Source organism: Prenolepis imparis, unplaced genomic scaffold, assembly GCF_030444845.1.
Source record: "Prenolepis imparis isolate NDT839.2.m4 unplaced genomic scaffold, iyPreImpa1.0 SCAF_5, whole genome shotgun sequence".
Taxonomy (NCBI): domain Eukaryota; kingdom Metazoa; phylum Arthropoda; class Insecta; order Hymenoptera; family Formicidae; genus Prenolepis; species Prenolepis imparis.
In genome coordinates this window covers 10,566,124-10,588,398 of record NW_028141163.1, presented here as the reverse complement: position 1 = coordinate 10,588,398, position 22,275 = coordinate 10,566,124, and the positions used below count along the sequence as shown (strand labels likewise).

The 22,275-nt window shown below is 32.7% G+C and overlaps 2 protein-coding genes across 15 annotated transcripts in view; one reads left to right on the top strand and one right to left on the bottom strand.

Moving 5' to 3' along the window:
* Window positions 1–22,275, top strand: part of Hr4 (nuclear hormone receptor 4) — a 175,238-nt gene that overhangs the window by 115,476 nt on the left and 37,487 nt on the right. The gene's annotated exons all lie outside the window — the stretch shown is intronic.
* The window catches only part of LOC145935871 (uncharacterized), a 271,196-nt gene that overhangs the window by 225,869 nt on the left and 23,052 nt on the right, over window positions 1–22,275 (bottom strand). For all 4 annotated transcript variants that reach the window (XR_014425293.1, XR_014425294.1, XR_014425295.1 and 1 more), the window contains exons 3-4: window positions 19,615–19,743; window positions 7,816–8,043 (exon numbers count right to left, since the gene is read on the bottom strand). The gene's annotated coding sequence lies outside the window, so the exon portion shown is untranslated. The remainder of the gene's footprint in view (window positions 1–7,815; window positions 8,044–19,614; window positions 19,744–22,275) is intronic.

Here is a 22,275-nt window from a genome sequence, read left to right as displayed (position 1 = left end):
TTCCGCGAATTATACGATTAGGAACCTTGTTCGCTGTTCGTCACACGCCGCGAGATACACATCGACACCCATCTACCTACCTACCTACCGCGTAAACAAGCCGCGTGTCATTGATGGAACGAGAGAGCGCGCGCGTAAAAAAAAAACAAGAAGAAAAAATACACATTAATGCGATGCAAATTGCGGGTGGCGTACGCATTCAACGTCGAAAGGTCTAGGTCGCCACCGATCGTAATTTCCTCCGGCAGACCGAATTTTGTGTGAATTAGTTTGACAAACTGTTATGAAGGACGAGGCCCACCTAAATATACCTCGCCTCGTCATGATCAGGAAGAGAAAAACGGCGTTCGTAGGTATGTGCACAAGGATGCTGATGCAAGCGTTGAAGACACGCAATAAATAGATCAAGAGAGAAGAAGAGGGAGAGGGAGAGAAAAAGAGATCATTTTTTTAATGAATTCTATCAACCTTGGCTATTAAGAGAACTTCTATAATGTAGACGGCCATGCAATATATGTCGTCCGACTATAAACATCCGATTGTATACATTTTCCGTAGCGATGTTTATTCGTTTTTATTGTAATTATTGTTTAACTTTTACCTTTCGTACCAGAACTTATCGGGAAAAAAGGATTTAATGAAATTTTTCTATTTAAAAATATAAAACAGTGACATTACTTAAGTCCTATAGAAACTAAAAAATAAAAGAAATCATACATATATTATAAAAAATATATATATGATAAAAAATGATGAATACTGCATATTGAAAAGTTAGAAGTAATTGACAGTGACTTTGAAGTCAGCGTACATAGATATTTTTATAAAAGCATTGATATTTGTACACCTTGATACATTTATTAAAATGCATTTCTTAACGTTGCTTTTGCACTTCTCTATATTTGCTAAACGCGAAGAAGATAATATTAGGAGCATGAATAGCATTGAAATTGAAGCAGATTTCAAGATATAAATCAGTATAATTCATATTGATATGTTGTATTCTTGATATTTTTTGTCATTACATTCAAAAGAATAATTCGTTAATATGTGAATATTTTTTGCAAAATGCGAATGCTTTTTTTAACATACGTTCTTTTTTTAACACACATAGATCACTATTAATTTTAAATATAATACAATAACTGATACATTTAATCATATTGCTAATCATGAATAATATTATCTTATATAACAAATGCGTCGACAATTCTGAACAAGAGTAAGAATTAATATCAAGAGTACAAAAAGAATTTACCTAATAAATTTCTTTATTTTGCGAAAATCAAAATTATAACATATTCGTATAACATATATAAACCTTTTTTTCTATTTTAACTTTTTTTTTATTCACTAGACTGTTTTCTTGACACGACTATAAATAGATGTCAAAGCACTTGAAATAACTCGTGCTTTTAACTACGTTTTTAAATCTGATTTTTAGATCACACATATAGATTGAGAAACTCTATAATTATGATAAGTATACGATTGCAACATAATATAATATATTTACGGTGTTAATCAGAATGCTGAAACCACCGGTTTTAATACTGTCGCATTAAATTGCACGGATTGCGAGTGACGCGATAAGAATGTTGCGCCGAAACACGAGAGCTATGTATTATGCAAACTCGAAGTTATTCTGGCGGATGAGCGCGCAGTAGTCCATGGTGGGTTCTAATCCAGACCGACTTTACTCGCGAGGTTTGTAATTTCTCGGTGACCATGATACGCGTGCATATCACACATGAATCGCATATATTGCGGCGACGCGTCTCTCTCTTTCTCTCTCTCTCTGATGCAAACGTGTAATATTTGTCGTTAAAGACTCTACTGGCGGCCTTAATGCGAGATATACATATATTGCGTAAAATTGCAGCAAATTAAAGGATACGAAAATCTAACATAAAAAACCTGATTAAAATTGCATTGAATTCAACAAAAGTATCATAATAACAAGTTAGATGTAATATATGTGTTTTTGATGATCAATTTTTCGGGACAAAAAAAATAAAACAAATTATACCTCTGTAAAAAAAATGTCTTTAAAAATTTTTTTATCTCTTCTCGGGATTAGTCGCATAATTTAAAATAATTTCAAATATAATTATCAGTTTTGTGCTGTAAAATGCGGTATATATATTTTATTTTTTCCCTAAATTGGTAAAAAAGAATATTTATATATTCAACGTATATAATATTTAATGATTAACATACACACAATGTATAATACGTTCATTGAACTACTTATTCACCAAGACTGTCATTTGCAGATTATTGAAGTTATGTTTACGATAGTATCGATGAGAGGTTGGATCAAACTAAATTATGTTTGGCACCAACCTCAGGGTGCTTACACACACACACACACACACACACACACACACACACACACACACACACACACACAACTGATTGTTGAGTTAAGGTCTACATACCTAATTAAAGTACACAAATAGTCTCGCTGACTGCTGCGACACGTATGATTAGCACATCGAAACGTATCCCAAATTTGATACTTTACAAACATATTATATTTTTATATTAATGAGAATGTATTGCATATTTCATGCACAAATATTAATTAATAATTAATTTCGTTTCGCGTATTATACGACAACATATATTAATTTCATTATTGAAAATTAAATAATCTTTAATAGAATCGTCATTTTTATATTATCGCAAGAAATAACAAGTAAATCATCCTAACACATTTATATTTTCTGTTGTTATTTCCATTATTTAGGCATTAGGCAATTTTTATTATTTAAAAATTGAACGCGAGAGACCAAATTTATTCAGCAAATAATATCGAGAAAGTTAAAAGACTAAAAACGTAGAAAAAACATTTCTCATTTTTAAATAAATATATAAAGAAAATATACATTTATATATATATGTATATATATTCTTCTTAAAATCACTCTCTCAGTTGCTGCTTATAGTAGCTGCTCTATATTATTCCAAACATCAATACATTTTTTAGACCCCAAATATCATCATCAGCATAAAATGCATTCTCAAACTAATTGCTATATGCAATTGATAAAATAAATCCAAAATTAATTTACAAAGAATATATAGTCTCGCGACATGAGACTCGCGCAAAAGCAGCCAGTTATTCTGGCGGATGAGCGCAGACCGTTAGTGACGTTCCCGTACCTAGTCTAACCTTCTCTTGTTCATGCTGGGCATTCGCCCTCTCGCGATGACGAAGGTTGAGATAGGTCGGGTGCAAACGCGTACGCGAGTGCATGGCGTTCTATGTATGTACGAGCACGCACTACTACAAACTGTTCTCCGCGTGGACTACTACTCACGTAACATACGATACCGCACACGAGGGCAATTATTAACCGCGGCCAATTCCCGTCGAGGACCTCGACGTGGATCGTCATCGGCGCCGCCACGAGAGTGGCTCGTATCGCTTAGAAAATCTATTGTAGCCGTTTAATTGGCGATCGGTGAGACGTGGCGACTACAATAGATTTCTACAATTCAATGTTCTCTACGCGTTCAATGAACAATACGAAATAAACATGGAAATAATACAATTAAAAAATTGGAACTTAAGACAATGGAATTGGGTGGAGTTATAAGTGGCAAACTTATTTAAACTAATTCTCTGAAATGTGATATAATTAATTAATTATCATTTTTTTTTCAATTGCATATAGCAATCAATTTTGAAAGTGCATTTTATAGAGGCCAATGATGACTCTTGAGATCTAAAAATATATTGATTTTTGGAATAGTACAGAGCAGTACAATGAGAAGAGTGATTTTAAAAGAAGAATATGTATGTATATTTTCTTCACATAATTTATTTAAAAAATAGTAAATGTTCTTTTATGTTTTTCTTAGACTTTCAATTTTTTAAATATTATTTGCTGAATAAACTTTGTGTCACACATTGAATTTTCAAATGATAAAAAATGCCAAAATAATGTGTGTGTGCCTTAATAACTAATTAATAAATTATTAATTTATGGCATACCGGAAAATATCATAACCGATGTAAATCAAAATTATGAAATTATACAATTTTGGTAAAATTTATTGATGTGTTCTGTCATCGATTTATTATTCTAATCTCGCATATTTCCGCTTTTTGTTTCATACCATAGAAAGACATTAAAATAAGCTGTATACTTTTACTTCTTTACTCTTTTTAGACGTGTCATATAGGTTCGGGAGAAACTAAAATTTTACTTATGAATTGTCTGATCTTTAATCTACTTAACGAACTAGAATTTTAACCCAATTAGCTAATATACCTCATAATTTGCCAAAAAGAAAGTTTTCAAAAATAATAATATGCTGTAAAACATATTATTCATAATTAAGTACCGTCTTTATGATATATTTCAAAACGTGATTTTTGCAAGAAAATAAAAAAAATTATATATAAATATCACTGGCATAATAATTAAATTGTACATTAATATATATATGTAATATTATTCTCTATATACATATAGTATTATCATATTATCATACGATTATTAAATACTAATCAATATAATAAATTCTAATAAAAATTCAATCATCGTTAAAATTATATATTTCATAAAGAGAGGCAGTTAGCTTTCATTCATAATATTAACGTTTCACAAATAGACAGAAATGATGACGTAACGAAAGTACAGTTTAATCTGTCTACAGCGGAAAAGAACGAAACTAACAATAAGTAAGGCAACCAAAGTATGTACTCGTCGTTTTGCTGCAGATAAAATAAACGGCCTGTTGCGTTTATAAACTCCGGAAAAACTCGTCATCCGCGCGTGCAACAATGTGGATGCTGACGATGCGCGTCTTCGAAGCGCGAAAAGAGATCCGATCTCGGAAACCGACGTGACGACGTCGTCACCGCGACTTTTGTTAGCCTTAGTAATAATCGCGTCGCCGATTATAACCGGCTAGATCCCGACCTATGGAGGCCACGTGCGTAGAAAACAGATAACGGCCCAGCAAACTCTTCTCCTCGTGCCTCGACCTATGCCAATCTAAAACTAAATATACACTCGCCAGTAATCGCGACATGCAGCAAGTGCATACGCGAACGCATAACGACTCTCGCACAAGTTTTTACGATTTCTTGGAACAGTTAGTCTAGCATGTAACGTTCTTTGTTTTTCTTAATCTAGGTACTGTATTTTTAATAAAAGGATGTAGCTCCAATATTAAGTCCTTCAATATAAAGTTGATTTTTTATCAAACATCGAGTATCTAATTCGGGATTTCGAAATTTAATTAACGCTTATTTCGTATTTTATTTTGCAATAGATTAGAATTTGTTTTGATAGAAACTTAATAGAAATTTCAATATTGATCTATTCGAAATTTTTTCGTAATTACATTTCCAATTTATATAACCACAATATAATCAAACAAATGGATCAAATGCAATAAAAACTTTCTTTTTTATAATCTTATATTTAATTAAAAATTTAATGACAAATGTAAAAAATGTTTAATGTTAGCATTAGAAGCAAAACTATTAAATTAATAAAGATGACATTAACAAAAATTTATACAGATTACAAATAGCCTTGTTTATCAGAAGTGGTATTGATGGCCATCTCATTTAATTTCGAAAGTTTCCGTTTTGAAACGAGATATGGACTATATCGTGCCATCTTGTTGCAAAAATATCATGATATAACTGACAGTGTTTGCCATTGATACATCGCGTATACATTGATGTTTCAAGAATGCGTTACGATATCAAGAAAATAGCACAAATAATTCTAACCAGAAAATTGACACGTAAGGAACAGTTTTATACATAAAGCACAACAATTATATTATACATTCTTTGACAATTAATTTCAAATAATTTTTTTAAATTTATATTTAGAAATGTATTTCTAAATATATTATAAATGTATTTTTAAATATATTAATATATTTCTAAATATTTTTTCTAATTATATTGTAAACATATTTCTAAATATATATTGTATTTCTAAATATTTTAGAAATGAATTATATTTCCGGTAAGTTTAGTCAATAACTTAATAAAATGTCAGAAACTGACATAAATTATTTTTAAAAATAATGTAAAAATAAAGCACCGGAGACAATTGTAACTAAGATTTCACGAGCTTCTTTAGCAAGAAGATATGTGCAATTCTTTGCACAGTTATTTACAAAAATGCAAATTAGCCAAATTAACGCTATTTTTAGAAGAAAATTCTATCTCGTATTTTATTTAAGTCTTCCATATTTAATTAAACATAAACGTAAAAAGATGATTCAATTATCCTTCAATCAATTTTTTAACGACGCGACATTCCTCTTTTTGAACCAGCAGAATCGTAAATAATCGGCAAGATCGTGACTTACGACAAATGCCATCTCATGAGAATTCTTATGTCCCAATGACATCATTTGACCCTGACACGTGCAACGACGAGTACCGGTATCCGAATGCGAATACATATTCGTCGCAAAAAAGGAAAAAGAGAGTACGAGAGAGAGAGAGAGAGAGAGAGAGAGAGAGAGAGAGAGAGAGAGAGAGAGAGAGAGAGCGAGAGAAACGCACTCTTGTAAGGTGCATGACACTGCTGGTTCGTGACTCGTGCGTTGGCGTATCAAAAAGATTTAATGACTCACGAGAAATGCATCACACGATAATCGCATTATCGACGAACGCACCACTATAACCAGCTACATAAAGAGCAGCTCACAAGAGTATTTCAAGAGCAACTGCCTGACCTGTTATCGGATTGTGAGAATTTATCATTTATACAGACGGCATTTAAATTGAGAAATCATTACCCAATACGGTCAACGTTAACTTTCCTTACGATCATTGGTCTCTTTCTTAAGCAAGATTCTAAAAAAAAGGAAAAAAAAACAAAGAAACTTGCAAATTATAATTGATAAATTGATGGGGTAAAATCGTCAACTCGGGCAGTAAAATGTAAATTTTTAATTTTGTCTCAATTCTCGGTTTCGTTAATTGATAATTGTTTAAGTTATTTTAAACATTCTCCAAATCTTTTCTTATGTACACATTTTTGGATATCGGTTTAAAATCAAATTTCCTTCGACTAAATTTAGCTAAAAATCACCTTAGGCACAATTTGGTATTTAAAATTCTATGCAGGATAAAGCAAAAAATATAATTTTGTTATTTATTCATAGGATTAAAATTTATTTATAAAAATTGCTAAATTTTCAATTACATGAAAATTCTAAAAATATTAATGCAGATGATCAATGTATTGTCTAAAGAGAATACGAAGAGTTTTTAAACTCAATACATTTAAAATACATAAAATTATTATTATTAACAATATCCTGAAAAAAAAAGCATCGTTTTGATCGAGCACTATGATCGACCGAATCATAAGACAGTTTTTACTGTAAAATGATTTAAAGCAGATAATGTATAGCAAACGTTCAATGTAATTTGCAATGGCGACAATTCTTTAAGGTCGATTCTCATGGACATATTGTGACCTTACAGTTTCAAAGTGCTCTCGCGAGAAATCATCCCAGTGATATCAGCAACAATCTTTCTCTCTCTTTCTTTCATACTCAATCAAAATAGACTGTGAAAATCACGGTCTAAAGAAGATATAAATAAATAAATCTCAAAACGTCTTATTATAATTCCTAAAATATCAAGAATAATCTTGATGTATCAAGATTTCTTAATCTATCTATAAAACTTAATAATTTTTTTGTTTTTTATTTAAAAACAAAAATTTTTTTAAACAAGTGTTTTGAAAGTTTGGAAACCAAGTTGAATATCTCATAAACAATGAAATTTAGGAAAAATGTTTTTATTTTACATACCTCACAGTTGTCCCGCTGTCGCCCGATGCCTCCCTGGGCATCCTCCTCCTCTCTTGGTCCTTCGTAGCACTCACGACACTCCCGACGCGCGATACTTTACACGGCACTCCCGACGCGACGCGTGAATCGCACGCGTATTTCGCGTACATTGTACATATACAATGAGAAAAAACGATCTATTCGGCACTCGAGAATTTCGCAGCTCGCACAGCTTATCAATAATGCTACCTGTAATAACAAATCAAATACATACATATATTAGAACAATCTTATTATTTTTTGCATTATAACATACATAATATAAATATGTAAATTAGAATTAAAAATGGATATATCCTTTATTCTAATAGCGCGCGCGACACTATACATGACTTTTAATATTATAACTAATTAAAACTCGAAGGAGATTCGTTCGAAAAAATATAGTAGCTTTAGAATAAGTCTCATCTCAATATCTGTAGATAAGTATCCGGTTGTCTTTATTTTAGCTAATTAATATTTTTTTGCTTTTAAAGGCAGAACTCTTTTTAGAACTGATGTAGAACTATAAATTTTTTTAATCCTGATAATTAAATTTTTAATCCTGATAAGGAAAATGCCGTAGGACAAAGTTAGACGCTGCGTGAAGTTGGCGTCTCATTTTGTCCCAAGGCATTTTCGTTGCTTTAATGGCCAGAACTATTTGTAAAATATCAAAAACTTTAGAACTATTGAAAATAAAGCCAGAACTCTTAATTATTTATGAGTTTCCACAAAATCAGACGCCAGCTTCACACACACAGCTGCGTATGTGCTGTTTATAGAATAAACGCGGATTCATTTAGATTATATATACAAAGATGAGTCATATCTTGTGTTCATGATTGTGCGTGTAAATCATGAGCAAAGATGTGCATAAGATTCAATGCGATTAATATCGCTGGTGCACGCAACAAGACTTGTTGCGTCAGTCTTTTTCGAATAAATATGTTATTTTCCAATTCTAATTATTTAATAACACGTACAAAAAAGGAATATTTAATATTGAATACAATATATTTTAGAATAAAATGTTATTAGGCAATAAATTTTATGGGACTGTAGTGCGTGTATTTGTATTTTCGTTCAAGAATACAATATTGGCAATACTGTTTAGGCAACGTTCTGGAGAACGTGTCTAGAGACTAAGCAAACGAATTTTTCTCCGCGAGATCGATATATTATGTGACCGCGGTTTGCTTGACCGAACAAGACGAGTAAAAATAGCGCGCCATTGGTGAAACAACGCGGAAAACGTTATTGGCTTGAGCTTTGTCCGCGAAAACGAAGATTGCAGCATCCTATCCGCACGCCAGCCTATCGATGGTTGTTTTTCGAGGCTGACCGCTTTGTTGACACACTGTTCTTCTGGCAATCGTGCCACCGAATGTCAACGAGGTTCGATATATTAGCCGTGCTCTTCTGTAAAGCAGCGGATTCTACATTCGCACACCTATTTGCGTTACGCAGGTTATAATTTATATTCAAGCTATATACAGTAGGCCTGTTTGTGTGAATTTTACGCGTTCAGAATTATTACCAAAACTCGCACGCATTAAGACGTCCCTAAATAATGTGATTATTAAAAATTGCTGCATTCTACGTAATAAATTTCATACTTGCAATGATATATGAAATCATATAAGAGCACTGTTTTATGCGGGAATCATTTTAATCATGCAATATTTGTGTCCATTTGACGAATATGTATAAAATGATGAATATAGATTGTAAAATTCTATATCACATCGTCTCTAGAATTTTTTTATGTTAGTAATTTGTAGATATTCTAACAATAAGTGCAATAATTATTTTTATCAGAATAAAATGTTTGCATGTTTCTTTTTTAGCTCTACCGCATCGATCATAATATTTCTTAGTGAATAATGTTTAAGAAATATAAAGTCGATACGCACATTCACACTATACGATACAATTTAAGTTTTTATCGTGGATCGCAATCGAGAACATTCTCGGAAAGCGCGGAGGAGATAATAATCGGCGATTTTTCAATGATTTCGTAGCCGATGGCATTCATCGACAATAAGTCCGACACCGTGAAACGCCTTTCAATTTCTCGCGCGCGAACCGCGAATGCCGTCATAAGAGAACTCAAGTTCAGAGCTACACTGACGCAATTGCCCCTCGAGATATCGATGGTCGAGGAAATTACGAGAATCAAAGGCTAAAAAGTTTCATTTTCCTTTCTTACGCGTTATTCAGAATGTCTGGCATAGATTTTTCTATTTATTTCCGATATGTCTTTAATATCGGAATGTCAATAAATCCTTAATTACAAATTATTGAGCCGGATTTGGGGAATTAAAACTTTAAGGACGCGGATAGAAAAATTCATTTTTTCCTAAAATTTTCCTGATTATATTCGAATAGAATTTCGATTCGAGACTCTTTGCATTTAATCTTAAAAAAATGAGGAAGATACAAGAAATTTTACATATTTATTTCTCGCAACTATCAAAATATATATTAAAGAGAAACAAGCTATATTGCTTATCTTCCTCCATGTATGTACAACTAGTCAAAAAATTTGCGGATAATGTCTGCCGCGGAACACTCTGTATACGCACATGCACACGTACAAACATATACGTTGATACACGGTGCATGCCTGCCGGTGTGATTGACATTACTAAGTATGCCATGGCCAACCGCTCACAGCGTGTGCTGGTACGAACGACTGCAGCGACTACCCACACTGCCACGAATACAGCTCCATCCTTCTAGGACGCTTAGAAAAATTCTCGGAAAATCCCGTCCGCGAGTTTCCGCCAGTCGATGGAAAATCAATTCCTCACCGTTATGTCGATATCAACAATGACAACTGTTTCGCGAAATCTCGAAATTTTGCGCAGTTTTCCCCATTCATTCCCTCATAAATTTCAATGCTCGGAGATCGCAATTGTCATAACTTTAATGATTTGACGATGTGGACACGTAATAATGACTCTCGTATGTTTATTTGTGACAATAAAAAAAAATCGGTGGGAGATAATTATGATATAATTATAATATAATAATTATAATATTCAATATCAATCAAATGTTCCAATTTCTTTCTCTCTTTAATATAATTCTTTAAAATATTATAAAATATTAATTCTAAAAAAAATTAAATATTAATTCTCTCTCTCTTTCTCTTTCTCTCTCTCTCTCTCTCTCTCTCTCTCTCTTCTCTCCACAGATTTGAACAAAAAGATATGACAAATAGCTAAGATAATGAATAAAATCTCTACTTAACGCAGCGAAAAAAATTAATGTTATATTTGTGACAAGACAGCCTAAGGACAAATAAAGAAATAGTATCGTTCATATATACATACGTTCAGGAAATATTCTAACAAAAATTAGACTAAAAATGGCGCGAGAAATAAAATCTAACTTATATTGACTAAAGCCAGCGGCCACTTGGATCAAAATGAGATATGATTGCTCAATCTTGTATATATCAAGAGGATAATTTTTTGAAGAATCTTTTCGAAATATTGTAACAATAGATGGCGAAAAATATTCAACAGATTCTGCACATTTGCGCGTTAAAGTTTCATAATATCACGCTGAAAACAGGTTTCGGCGAAAGTCCTTGAAAAAGTCCTTGAAAAATAATTATCTCCTTGAATAATTATTAGTTTTTCTTATTTATGTAACAGATAGCGTACATAGGACATGTGCAGTACTCATTGAAATGATGCTTATGCATGATTTTGCGCTTCTGTCTTGTGCATTTTAAATTATCAACTGAATTAATTAATTAAATTTTAATAAAAAATTTTAATAATGCATTTTTATCAATAATAACGAAAAAATATATACTCGATATCAAAGTAAAATTAATCGATTTAAAATTTTACGGGCATCTTCTATTTTGATAATCACCAGTTTCGCTCGTGTTATAAAAAATTGAAACGAGTCACTTGTTTTTTAAAAGAATTAAATATATTTTAATTTCTCTCTTAATTTTTATTTCTTTGAATTTTTATTTTCCCCAAAAAGGAAATATAGTTGCTATCTGATCGGTTCGCATAATATAAAGATCCCCTTAGAGAATTTGGTTGGCCCATCACATGATACCGAAGCCGGCATGTTCACACGAATTGCACAGCAATAAAGACCCGCGTGCGTGTGACGTAATGTAACCCTGTTCCTCGAAGGACACGGTTTTCACCGAGTTCGATCTTCCTGTATGATGGTATCGTTTCGCCAAAAACCGGTATCTGCACAGTCGATGCAGCGCGAGGAAGAGCAACCGAAACGAAGGGAGAAAAAAAGATAATATTTATTATACTCTCTCTAAACTTATACATAAATCTTTGGTGTAATAATAATTATGAATTGAATTATATGTCAAAAACCATGTTAAAAACCATGTTTTCTTATAGATAACTTCATAAATATAACAAAAAAATATAAGGGAAAAAGATTTGAAAAATATAGGAAGAGATGAAAGATAAAACATAGATTGACATTTTTTTTTAATTTTCACGATATGCATTTAATATTTACATATATTTATAAAATTTAAAAAAATGCAAAACATGCATTTTGAAAATCATACAAATTTTTAATTTGATTGACCGTTTATATTATCAGTTTTGCAATTTAATAAATGACTCAAAATATATTAGAAAGATAATTTTAATATATAAAGTCCGATAATAAAAATTTAATAATAATTATCAATATGTAAGGAACGATTTCTCGGTGCTGGCGATAACGAGATAGCGCAAGGTCCTGCTCTTTTACTTTTACTTTCAAAAAAGTATCCGTCTGTCCATTCATTTAGGTCGCCACCGCCGGCTCCTGTCTCCCGCTTTTGCCGAGGGCAAGCCCGAAACTTTCATCGGAGACTTTCGTTACTTTCTTATCGGATAAAAGTGAAACACCCGACCGGTCCGGCTACACGTGTCTTCTCTTTCACTCCGTCTCGGAGTCGCAATAAACCCATCTTCCGCGAGGATGAGGACACGCACTGCACGGTCGATTATCGCGTAAAAATCGCGCCATCGAGAGTGAAATCGCAATACGAAAAAAATTGATTCGAAAGTCGCGAACTCGTTATCCCCATATTTGGAATTTAATTCTTTATGCCCAGGATTTGGCTTGTGTAATTATGAGAAAAAAATAGTTGTAGTTACCATAATTTAGAACTATTTTTCGAGTCTATTATTACTAACATTATAATAATAATAACTATAAAAATAGTAATTTCAACTATTTTTTACTATATAATTATAGTAGCAAATATTGCACATTCTTAGTTTATGAATATAATATATGAAATATTAGATATTCAGATAATATATTCGAGTATCATATGATTTAAATAATTGGATTAAATTAAAAAAATAAAACGTTGATTGCCGACTCAAAATATTGAAATTCTATGACTTTTTTACCTAAATTTTAATTATTTAAATTTTCGAATAGGTGTATGCGGATTCTGGATTCATTTTATAGGGCATGCATTCTGCATACTAAAAGATCGTGATGAAATGAAAAGGGTGTAAGGATATAAGTATCTATATCGATCGATGATTTCACATAGAGTCATGATTGTAAAATTACCGGTTTCTCGGCATAATTTCATCTTCGCGGAAATTTTTTTCTCGTTCTAGCATCCTTGACCTTCGTTCTTTTCAGATATTTTTAATAACGTATAAATTTGTCGTCGGACTATGTTCTTTTCATTCATCATTTGACATAAAAAAGCAATGATCGCTGTCGTATAGAAAACATCATTTACTGTTTTCGTACAATTTTCGTTAACATCAGCATTTAATTAGAAATAAAAAACAAAATATTTTGTCTGGCCTGCAGGAACTATTTCTACTTTGCTATTCATATATTTATATATCACATATGATATTCTAATATACTACACTATTAAAAAATATTATCGTAATATATAAAGTCATATACAAATAATTTCAATATCCCATATATTCAAATATGTCTTTTTAATTAATAACATATTTGAAATCCGATAATGGGGGGGGGGCATAATTTTTCGAATGCATCTTATCACTGCAATTGTATATCTTTCTCAATATTTAATTGACCGATTTATATCGCGTCCTCTTAAACATCTTTTTAAACGCTCGGCATGATTCATTGAACATTCCGAAAGAAGAGAAAGTCTCGCGTAGGAGTCCATGTTTTTATTCCGCGCTTAAATCCCGTTAACGTCACATCGTAATTTTATCGAAAATTAATCTAACTGTGTCGATCTTACAATCAAAATTTTGATTCTCTTCATTGTTACTGGTGAAAATCGCAAAAAACTTTCCCGAGATCATCTCTCCCGAAGGATAGTACGGCTGGTCATACGTTTCTCGTTATCGCGAGGAGAACGCTCGAGAGAGTGAAAGTTCCTGATGTACACACACACGCACGCACGCACGCACGCACGCGTGTCGATTTTTTGGCATTGGGCGTTGGGATTGGAGGGCCTCGGCTGGTATCGAGGTCACCGGTGCCACCACTACCGAACCACGGCGGCGGATCCACGACTTTGGCGGATCGCATGGCCCGCGCGCTCTCGCGACCAGCTGCCCCAAAAAGTTTGGGCCACGCGACGCGTTCACATCGCGCTCCTTCGCGCGCGCGCCATCCTCTTCCGGGTCTGCGAGACCCCTCTACCGCGCGACCGCGTTGTTCTTCGTGATCGGAATCGGTAAACGGTCGACCACGAAGTGACCATCACCATCGCGTCTCGGTTGATTCGATAAATCGATTGTTACAGTGCGCTGTCTAGGTTTCGTTTCTAACGAGGGATCGTTAACTCCGTCACGTTGGCTTGGAGTGTGTAAAAGAAAAAAAATTCGACAAACATGCGTAGAATATTACGATTGATTGTTTTGTTGACGAGTTCTCTCTGTGTAAATCCTTGAACAAGGAAGTTGAGAATGCCGCGTGGATCGTAGATTGGTGCGTGACCGTGGTCGGAGAGTTGGCACGAGGCATCGTCTGTGCCTAGGGAATTCCTACAGTTTGCTCGACTTTACTCTGAATCACCCGCTACGCGACAATATCATGTGCGCGAAGATGAGCGTCCTTCAAGGTCGACACTCTTCCATGTGCGCGAAGATGAGTGTTCTCCAAGGTAGGATTAGTTATTGCAATGTTCTTGCAATTTGTGAGTCTGACTTATAAGAATGATTCAAATACTGTTTCGTGAAGCATTATTGCTCGAGTTTCGCAAAATAAAAATAATTTTAAAAAATCGAAAACTGAAATTACTCTAAATATTTGATACGTTACAGCGCGTTAAACTGTAGTTAAACACAAGAAATGAATTTTTTCAAAGGAAATTTTACCGTGTTTGTTTTATAAAAAGATATGTTGTTTACAGTTTACATATATACGAGAAATTTATACATAACTGACGTATTTAATATACTTCATGAGAACGTTGAAGTGTGTAAATATTTCCAGTAGCCATTAGCTGCATATATGTATATCAGATTACGTCATAAAACACATCAGTAAAACAAAACTAACTTTCTACAATGAAATTTGAATCACCGAACAAATTTGATCGATATAACAAAATTAATCGCAACTTTGAATGTCTGACATTTGTTAAAATGCGATTTTATCGTATTATATTCACCGTATTATATTTTTTATTCGGATAGAATTTTGTATTGCAATACACATATGTATAACTAAACATCGAATATTTATAGTTTTATATTTACACATTCAATAAATACTACGACTGGTAAGATAATCGTGGTGAAATTTATCGTAAAAAAAAACCAAATAAAAAATATAGAATAAATTTTTTCATTAATTGTTTGATTGCTTCACAAAAAATAATTTTTAATGTGAAAATAACTGTGTATCTGAAATGGCAGCGAGTTGAATTTGTGTGCCGATTGGAATACAGTTTTTTGAAACAATTATCAGTAGTTAATGCCACAAATTTCTAACAATATGAATTACTGACAATTAATGTAGATAGGTATGTATCTTACTCATGACACATGTCTTATTCATGACAAATGCGTACAGATACATATAGAATAAAATAGATTCATATTATTTTCATACTCAAAATTGCTTGTCTCAAAAACATTACGCAATCAATTTAAAAAATTAATTGCAATTTTTTTCACGAAATTATCTGACCAGTTGTAATCACTGATTTACTGAACATTCTGTGCAGAATAATTAGTATTATATAGTGTCTATTTCAATCAATAGTGTAAAATAAATATTGCCTCCGATTTTTGAAATTCGCAAAAACGCATTTCAAAAAATACATTTAAATAAAATGTAGTAGGTTACGGTCTTTTCCTATTCATATACGATATATAAAATAATATGATAAATTTATATATAATTTATATAAATTTTTTTATATTATATATACACTTTTTATATTATATATAACATTTTTATAAAAAGGAATAATCGCGTCTCTTGTGCTTGAATCGCTTAAGTATATTCTTCACTCTCCGTTTTCAAAAGAAGAATCTCATTACATATAGATGATTGCGATGATGATTCTCATCAGCAATCTTATAATAGTTATCTGTTATTTGCGCGCGCGAAACTGTTTAAGTATGAGTAGAAATCAGCGACCCCAGGTAACGAGACAAGTTCTATCGGACTGGAATTGATTTTCGAGGTGCAACGAGGTGTCAGTTCGTCGGGTCAATAACATCGCGACACGATTTCACAATTGCACGCTTCGCTAATTGCAAATCACAATTGCATCGGTCCGCGCCATTTGTGGTGTCGACGCAAAATGTGCGAAAAAAGGCGTTCCAACGCTGCCTTTGACAACAAAAGACACCGAAAACGTAACCGATACTTGATTCACGACATCGACGAAATATATCGGGGTGCATATTAATCGCGCGAATCCACATCGGCATGAAAATCTCATTTGTCTCTCGTCCCGCGTCTCGTCTCTCTCGCGTTTCGCGCTAAATCGAGAGTGTCCTCACGCGCGCCGCGAAAATATCTCGCGGTTATTCCGCAACGGAGAGGACGGGACGCAACAGTGGTGTGTGCGACTGATTTTCTCCCCTGCATAGTATATACCGCGCGAGAAACGATATCCAATAAATATTAATTCCTGCATCCGTTCGGCCATGAGGACCGATACGATTTTATTCCATCAGCGGCGAGATCCGCGCGACATATTCCGAATCCGAAGGAAACAAGAGAAATCAATCTGTTCTACCTCAAAGCGTACCCATCTTCGCCGCGATTTCTCCGATAGATTACACGCGATCGCTATCGCCAATATGTTGCGCAAGCGATTTCGCTGAGGTTGGTGGGAAACGTTGCGCGGATTTTTGTTCCAGATTGCGACAGAGCGCGACTACGAGGAGCGGATTTGGCTGAGAAGGAAAAATTGTTGAAATTCATGCATGGCTTTTTTCGTATTTTGAAGAGAGAGGGAGAGATAAAATTGAGAAACATGAGAGGATATTTAATTGTTCTAAACATAAAGAGAGAGATAAATTATTTCTTTTTTATCGAACCGTGCAAGACTATGCAGCTTTCGCCAAAAATTTAAGGCAAAGGATCATGATTTCTCATTATAAATTTAACTTAAAACCTATCATTTAACATTATTGAATAATCTTATATTATATATTATATTTTAATATTCGAAATTAATAATTTAATATTTTAATATTTTATTTTATATAAAAAAGTATGATTTTGTCATCTATTTAATATGCAAAGAATAAAACGTCGCGAAAGGAAGATTCGGCAATTTTTTTAGATATTCGATATATGTAAAAGAGGAATGTTATTTTTTCTACACCGATCACTCTCGATTATCGACAATCTTTCTTCGTTTTACCGAAACCAATAAGTCTCGCGAGCAAAATCCGACCCTGGGAGACTCCATTCTGTATTGTGTCGTAACGTGCGTGGCATCGCGGACTTCGCGTGCACTTTCGCGCACGGCAGAAAACCGCGATTTTTCACGAACGCCAACGAGGCTGTTTGTTGCCGTCGTTGTCGTTTCCTGCTTTGTCGTAACTGCCGCCATTGACAGATGCGCTTTGCAGCGTGTTGCAATCCGTACATCGCGTCGATCCGACAAAATTGCGCTTTGTTCGCATGCCGCGAGTACGCTCGGCCATCGTTATCGATATAGAAATAATAAATCACGACTTGATAGGAATGCATCAAGAAGTTCTCGTATAAGCTAGCGACTTATGTTTTGTTTTTTCTAAAGCTTCATACTTGATGAAAAATTCATCCTGCTTGATATTTTATAAGTATCAAGTTAAATAAACGCAGGAACGCGTTAGAAAAATTTATGTTAAACGCAATTTTATTAAATCAGTTTCATATTCGAGTATATTATATGCTGAATCGAAAAAAATCTTTGCATACGTATGTGTATATTTGTATATGATACTATATGTATCTAATATACTTTAAAATGTTGGAACATAAACCGTGTGTTTCCCATGACAAAACAAAGATCGAATTGCGCTGCAGAAATAAAAATCTTCTCTACAATAAATTTAAACATATTTATCATAAAAAGATATTTTAAACTGTATATTAAAAATGACATTATATATTTTTTCTACATTAATTAATTTGAAAAAGATACAGTTATATTTATTGAGCAATAGAATTATTATATTAACATCATTATATTGAATATTGCGAAATTTCAATAATTTATTCAGTTTAATTTAATTCAATCATAAATTAATTTTAATAATATCAATTTCCTAATTTTCGGTGAGTAAAAATTTCATAGTAGATTATCATCGCACTGCTCTTTAAACCTTAAATTCTTTATGCTTTAAAAAGGCTAGCACAGCATAAAATTCGAAGAAAGTCGGAAAGTGACTAAGCGAGTAAAAGAGAGGCAAATAAAATCGTGCTGCTTCCGCGACTTCCGCAATGTCGAATCGGCGAACCGTATCGCGTTCTAATCTATTCGATCGACATTGATCTCTGTAGGATTCTCGATCTGTTATATCTGTTAAACGTTGAAGAAAAATTGTCCAAAATATTAGTGTTTAAAGTTATAAATAATTTAAATATGAAAGACATTAAATTAAAATTTGGAAATTGATATTATTATCAAAATTAAGTTAAATTGAGAAAATTTTTAAAGTTTTGCAACATTTAATACATAATAATGTCAATATAATAATAATTTTATTACTAAATAAATATAACTGTATCTCTTTCAAACTAATTAGTATATAGAGCTTAAAAAAATGTAAATGTAATAATATGGTACTATTTAATTTTTTATTGCGTTCTTGTTATAAGGATGCATATATTACGAAAAAGTAACAAAAATTGTAATTTATATATATATTATATATGTACATGTATATAAACTTATAGTTTTTTTTCCTGTTTATTTTTACTCTATTGCAAAGAACAGCGATATTGTAAACAATCGATTATTATCGAGTTTTATGTATTATGTAAAAATGTGTAAATTTTCGTTACGTCATCTAACTCGCGAGAGAAAATTTACATAAAAAAAAATGCTCTATCGCGATCGCGAAGTTGCGAACGGCGTGATTTCCGTTCGTTGCCGAAAAAAAGGAGGAAACACTTTCCAGCGATGTTCCGTTAAATCACGCGCCGACGACGACGTCGTAAAGGAACGAGCGGAACGGATTTTGATCTTTTACCACGGCGCTCACTCGCTCGTCGCGCTTATGACACAACACGGTAGAGCTTGCCGTAGGAAAAGTAAGGTAAGGCCAGTGTTATAATAGAAACTTTCACTACGAAGGTTCAACGTACCGAGTCGCCGACTCTCACTGGCCGTTCTCACTCCTTGCCCGAGCATCCGACACACCGACATATACCGGGTGTCTCTGCCTCTCTTTCTTTCTTTCACATGCGCGCCGTTGTTCTCTTTGCTCTCTCCCTCTGAAACAAATTAAGAGACAATATCTGTAGTCTGTTGTTTCGCAGATGACGCTCTATTGTCGCGTAAACGTAAAGGAGAAATCGACGGACGATTCCCGCGAAACGCGTGTACGTTTAACATGGTCATGTTTGACTAGAATTCTTTCTTCCGCGGAGGAAGTCAACGGAAACAAAACGTCATTGCCGCATTCGTCTTTGTCTCTAACAACTTTCTTGCAAGGATAGTATTTTAATCGAATAATTGGAATAATTGGAGCCAACTGACAATGAGATAACATGATACAGGGAATAGATACATTCCAGTGAATGACCATTCTCTCTATGTTATTATATATATACATATATATTGTATATACACACACACACATATAGTATAAACTTTGTTGCATCTATTTTATGATGCACGTTCGCGGAAGCGCAGACACTTGCTCGCTCACTTATCTATCGAGAGAAAGAAAGCTAGATGAACAAAATTGGATTCTGACAGACCAAACAGCTGGCTCTACTTTGTGACAACGACACGAAATGATCAAGAATCTGACCCTTTAAGTCGATGGGGATTAAGTCGATATACATATCGACAGCATGTGACTAAGCATAGTGAAGGAAAATATTTTCTAATTTTCAAATAATATAAAGTTTGTAAGATATTCGCTCAAATAAATTATCTCGCATTTCCTTAATATTATCGCTTTACAAGTAAATATAAAAAATAATAGTGTTCAAAAAATTCAAACAATCTTATATACTTATGCTGACATATATACCCTTTTTTCTCTCTGTGCCTATTTTATTATATTTAAATTTATTTCAATCAGCACACACAAGTTACTGATTATACAAATTATAGATGTTGTAAATCGATAAAATCATTTAATTACTTAAAAGATATGATTGCATCAATTAAAAAAAATATAGTCCAAAGCATCTATCATAATAAGTCAATGTTTTATCTTAAATATCGTTTTAATCTGTTAACATATGTGCCAATGTTGATATCGCATATTAGGTTGTATCATCGCTAGGTGTGTTCATCGTCTGAATTATCATTGGCGTTTTAACTTAATTCAAAAACGACACGCAATGTATAACTCTTTTCCGCCGATAAGCCATTTTAAGGTATGCTAAAAGACAAGACATTGTCGTATATCCATATAGTCTGCTTAGATAAGTATTAATTTATCTTTTCACATAACGGTGCTGTACGAGAATAGATAAGATTATATTCACTTGACTAGACTATATATTTACCTTCCATGGTAACTCGAATATTTTTAGATACGGTACAATATAAAAATAAGTAAGTGAGAAATACAAAAAATAAATTAATAAATAAATAAAATATATGCTAAAAGGAATATAACTCTTAATTAAAAAATAAAATACGAAATAAAATTATCAATATTTTAATAAAAGACAACATTACACAAAAAATGTATAATATTAATTCTTTTAGCCATTTTTAAAAATATTTTTCTCTATAAAACGTATTGCTATATGTATAATATGATAATATGATAAAATAAAATAAAGCTCTAAAATATTTTATTTTATATAAAGTGTAAATCTTTTAAGTTTATAATTAATAATTAAATTAATGATTAATAATGATTAAATTAATGATTTTTTTAAATGTATCACACATATGGAGCAACAGAATTATTTAGTGATTAAGGTAATACTTATTAAAATTAATAATACTTGTGCAGAGATAAAAGATATCTTTCATGTAACGTTTTTACTTGTCTGTGATTCATCGTAAAATTTCTCGTCTGTATAAATCGCTTTTTAATATTCTCTTCCTGAACCGAGACTTTTATATGTGTATATGCGACTATTGCAACCAGGAATTCGAATTATACAGAATGCCGTGTAGAAACTATTAGCGACTCTCCGATGAAAACCGCGATAGAAGGACGAAACAGAGAGAGGAAGAGAAAGAGAGATTACTGTTAAGAGATGTGGAGAAGTGAATACGTGGATGAAAGTAGGAGAGTTATAGACCTAGGATGTGTCATGGCGTGGGAGAGTCACTTTCACCGTCCGCAGTCCCCATAACGGTAAAATCTATGCGGTATAGAAAATCAGATGTTCCATTCCACGAACAAAGTTGGCACAAATTCTTTAACAATTCTAGATCAACACGAGATTTTTTTAATCGAGTATTCGTCTTAGAAAATGTAGTCTTTATACTGACCGCATGTCTTTTTGGACTTGCATAATATTTTCATAAGAATGATCGATTCGCGTATCAAATAATTCAAATGTAATTTTTGTAAATAACATATAATCTTAATGATTTCTTCTTTGTATTGTTATATAAAAATTCATATAATATAGGTATATATTATTCATATAATGCAGTGATGGATTTTCATAAATATAAGGGAATTTTCTGATATATTAAAAATTTTAAGAAAATGTAAAAAGTAATTTGATTACATATTGGCACGTATGGTTATTTGAGACTTTTATAAGATAAACGGTATACTTTGTATGTCATTAACATAATTATGTAATTTTATAATCATA